Source organism: Sander lucioperca, chromosome 10, assembly GCF_008315115.2.
Source record: "Sander lucioperca isolate FBNREF2018 chromosome 10, SLUC_FBN_1.2, whole genome shotgun sequence".
Classification (NCBI taxonomy): domain Eukaryota; kingdom Metazoa; phylum Chordata; class Actinopteri; order Perciformes; family Percidae; genus Sander; species Sander lucioperca.
In genome coordinates, this window is record NC_050182.1 from 40,719,172 (window position 1) to 40,724,008 (window position 4,837).

At 39.5% G+C, this 4,837-nt stretch overlaps 1 long non-coding RNA gene across 1 annotated transcript; it reads left to right on the top strand.

Moving 5' to 3' along the window:
- Window positions 1-1,283: 1,283 nt before the first annotated feature.
- On the top strand, window positions 1,284-3,848 carry LOC116066682. The gene is made up of 7 exons (XR_004109021.1): window positions 1,284-1,439; window positions 1,572-1,665; window positions 1,841-1,988; window positions 2,141-2,238; window positions 2,341-2,481; window positions 2,899-3,019; window positions 3,367-3,848. It is a non-coding gene; the product is annotated as an uncharacterized LOC116066682 (long non-coding RNA).
- Window positions 3,849-4,837: the final 989 nt, after the last annotated feature.

The following is a 4,837-nucleotide window of genomic DNA, read 5'->3' on the forward strand; positions in this document are numbered from 1 at the left end:
AATAGCACTCATATTCATGAATGTGTATTATATTATTAGCATGCTAATCGCTAGTAAAGCTAATCACTATTAGCCATCATGCTAGGTAAACTTGCAAACTCACCTGGTTTATACTATTTTTAAATCAAATGCCAAATGAATATGTTGATTTAGATAGTTTCACTCCTTATTTAGTGAGTAGTGAGCTAGTTTCTACCTTTGCACTTGCTAGCCTCAAAGCACCTGAAGAGTAACTGCTTGTTCATCATATACAACCTCCTGTACAACTTTCAGCTAGTCTGCATGGAAGGTGGCAACCCTATAGCTAGCTAACATTAGACAGTGATTGATATACCGTTTGAAAGTGTCCCACCTAGTTTTGTGTAAAATTCTTTGTATGGTTGTTGCACTACACGTTTAGCTACACTGCATGTGTAGCTTGCAAACTCAGCTACACAGGGCTTATTCTAAATATGTTTTACCATCTAGCTGAGGTCTAGAGCTGACAAGGTCAACTCTTATATTAGCAACCCACGAGTATGTGTGTGCCTGTACTGTCATGGTAATTTTTTCTTTTAAATCCCAGCATGGAAAACCGACCACAGGTAAGCCATTGAAAATGATTTTTAGTTAAGTACATTGGCACAAGATAGTTATTTTAAATATGTTTGTACATCTAAACTAAAATCCCTTTCCAGTTAAATGCAGCTGAGACACAGGAGAGGGCACGGAAGCTACTTGCCCTGATTTCATCAGTAATTCCTCCACAAGAACAGCGACAGGGCAGCCAGTGTGAAATGGCCAGTTCCTCCAGGCCCACAGGAAGTCAGATTGAGCGCAGCTCCGCCAAAACCGGTTTTGGCGTGGGAAAATTTAAAATTTTCTAGGGAATGGTTACACTGACAACAATTATACAAAGCCTACACAAATAATTTAAACATTCAATCCAAATAGCCTTATGCCGAAATTATACTAACCACCCTCGAGAGCGGCTGCCCAATATGCCTTTCCCCTGTGGGCTACTGCCATATGCAGTATCTGGCCAGACTGGGAATTTAACCCTTATCTCCGGTGGAAAGTTGCATCAGAAGCCTGATGATTATTTTGCTACACCACCTCAGACCCCAAACCCTTGTATTGTTTGATTTGGGAGGCAAAGCTAGAATAGTCTGGCTACACAAGACTTTTAAGCTGTAGGTGGTTAAGTCAGTTTTTATTGTTTTTTTACTAATGTCTGAAGTACCTTTAATCATTATTATTTTTCAATTATACAGGTCCTTCCCTGGATTTTTTTTAGACAGCAAGACCTTTGAGCTCTGCGTGTCTCGAGATAATATGCTCGAAAGAGGTCTGAAATTATGGAAGCGCAACAAAAAGGCTACACCACTTGATCCCTTGTGGATCAAATTCCTTGGAGAGACGGGGATTGATACAGGGGCCCTTAGATTAGTTTCTGACCAGTGAGTAGAGGCCATTCATTAGTTACTTTTAAAAAGGGAAATGCATTTAAAAACCAATTTGACAATATTATACAGTATAACATGTGTGGTGTCTTGTCTAATGGTTTTAATTGTTTTGTTGTTGATTCTAAGCAATGGTATCTGGGATTGAGCAATGCCTTTTTGAAGGTGGGAAGTCCAAAATGCCCAAATACTCTGTGAATGACTTTGATGAAGAGCTCTTCAGGTAGGCTATTTGCAGTGATGGGATTTGATGGAAGGGAAGGGGGGGGGGGGCAATCAGTTATACATTGCTTTCTTTTTTCATTAATTTGTAGCCTTTGTTAAAATTTTTAGCCTAGTGATTAAAAAGCTTGAACTTATTTGTCTTTCTGTATTGACTCCAATGTTCTCTTTTATAGGATTGCAGATGAAATCTTTGCTACAAGCATTGCCAAAGGTGGACCTGCACCACGTTTCCTCTAGCGGTGGTGCTACGACTTTCTAGTATCTGGCAAGCTCTCATTGGATCACGTCCTGGACCCGAGCTTATCACCGCTAATAATAACAGTGTGTTTAAATTTTAGAACTGACTGGATTATAAAACAGTTTTAGATGTTTTGATTATTGTATTATACAATTAAAGTTCACCAAACTATTCTCGATAATGATATTACAGTTGAATCAGCTCTTTGTAAACTTTTTTCTTAATTTGGTTTAAGGTTGCAGAGGCGTCCGACATGACCGACTACATTGCAGACATTATGGATTGTGGCTATACTGGCAAGATTGACATGGAACACAAAGAGAACATTCTAAGGTAGGCGCACTGTAAAAGATATTTATGTGGATATAACTGCCTGGCAAAGGAAAGGTTTGCTTGCCTTTGGAGATGAATGATTTTTGATTTCTTTGTATTCAGAGCAATCGGTCTGCATGTCATGACGAAAAGAATGCACATGCTTCAGCAACTCCGTGAGGGCTTGGACATCTACGGCTTCTCCCAAGTGATGCAGGCAAAGAAGAGTGCCGCAGTCTGTTTGTCGCCAGAGACGACGAGTCGGTATGCTGTCCAATAGTGTTGCTATAGCATAGTTGTAGGTCATGGTATTTCCTTCATGAAAAAAGAGGAAGGAGACTGCTGCATTCCTTCCTCAGGTAAACTTAACGGAAAACATGAAGGTGCTCATTAGACTCACGGGGAGGTATCCAAGGTGAATAAGAAAAATATGGTCCAAGGCAGCTCTTCAAGAATGTTTAAAATGCCTTTATTTCAGGCGGTTTAAAAGCCGACATCAGGCTGAAACACGTTGATGATTTGATGATATAAGCCACATGAAATTAAAGTGTTATACACTTTCTTGAAGAGCTGCCTTGTACCATCTCTTTATTATACCATGGTATGTCCTTTCTTCCTTTTCGCTGCTTCTTCAGGTACTTTTAGAAGAATGTAATGAGTTTCATTATGTTTTGATCGTAGGTGGACTCTCATTACATCACTTCCCATCTGGCGCCGGAGATGAGCGAAAGGGGCTGCAACAAGTACCACAAGGAGACCCAGATCCTTGAACACTTTCAAGACTTACTGCATGAGCTGGAAGGTATGTCTACAACTAGTCATTGAAAGTGTTGATTGTGATTTAAGATTTCCATTCTAGGGGTCCGCAGTGATGTAATGATCAAAGAATCAGGTGTCTGATGCAGCTGCCCACCAGAGACCGGGATTCAATTCCCGGTCCCGCCAGATTTCAAATATGTCCGGATTCCATAGGGTAGTCATACTTGGGCCGCCACTCCAGAGGGTGGTTAGTTTAATTTTAGCATGATGGTTTGTCACTCCACAGCGACCCAGTCTCTTGTTTGAGTTACGGTGTTAAAATGCTTTAATGAGCATTACATCATATGTAAGCCAATATATATACTCACTGGAGTTTTTTTTTTTTTCAAGTTGCTGAACCAGATGCCACGTCTGAAGACATCACAACTGTACCCTCAGTGATGCAGTGGATTACGGGTCATGCCCACAGACATCTTCTTTCTGATTGCCAGAACTTCAAGATCACAGTGAAGTTTGATCATGACTGTCACAAGATGCCTAACCACACAATCTGTTATCCAACAGTCAGCGCTTGCACAGACACCATAAAATTCCCTGTTGCACACATGTCAGACTATGGGTCTTTCAAAAACGTCATGACAACAGCCATTAAATATGGTGCAGGATTTGATAGAGCGTGATGCATTGTGATTCACGTGTGTAAACCCACTTGTTATATCCTCGAATATGGCCGGATTCCACAGGGGAGTTGGGAACTTGCATAGCAGGGTCTTAAACCTTTACATACTGTTCAGGGTCAAATTTGACCAATTTTAACATTTGACAGCTGTACAAACACATTTCTGCTCGGTGGACTTTGTCGAATGTGACTCCAAATATACAAACAAATGGAAATTAAATGCAGCTGATACACATTTTTGTATAAGAAAATGTCAAAATTTGACCTGTATTCATAACAAAAAATTCAATACTCACCATTAAAACATGTTACTGTATTATTTATATTCTAGCAGAATTAATTAATCAACTATTAATTAATGACTGATGGGGAATTTATGAACGTGAATTGGGGCAGAGAAAGAATATGATCAGTATGTGAGGGTTAATCTATTGTGTTTTTAGTTGTCATTTTTTAAGACACCCACGTTGCTTTTTTTTAAACTTTCATTCCCCAATGTTAACTAACAAGAGAAAAAATTGTGACAACAGCACACCATGAGGATTTTTTGGAAATCTGTTCTTGGAATTTACAGTTCAATGTAGTAGCTTCCAGATATGCTTCTGTTCGATTGGGAAGTCTTTTATTATTCCTAGACTTATGGTCTTTTGATAGATTTTAGAAGATGATGAAGATGAAGAAGATGAAGAGTGAGACGAAGGGTGACAAAAATTTAGGTGATGTTAGCGGCCAAATCTTCAATCAGTAATGCCAGCAAAACTGTCCTGTTAGGTAATGATAGCTATGATTGATTGATTGAATTTAAGTGTCATGCTTCACAAAGCCCAGCCCATATGGGCTTACAAGAAACTTTAAATCCAAAGAGGTCAAATACAGTGTTCAATAATACAAAACAAACAAATGCAATGTTTTGTAAACTCCTTATCCAGCACTTACATAAGGAATGATACCAATTGAAGAGCATGCATAAAGATATCCCGCCCCAAGAGAAGAGGACTCTGCAGGGGGGTTAATATCTTGTAAGGCAGCAAGAGCCTCAGCTGACAAGGGGCATGCAGTTTCTGGCACTATGACTCCATGTTCTGGATCAGCACCACAAGCTTCCTGGTCATGCAAGTGTTCGATCTGTAATAGAAAATAAAGATTGAATATTCATAGTATGTTAGGTCATAGTTATCTAGA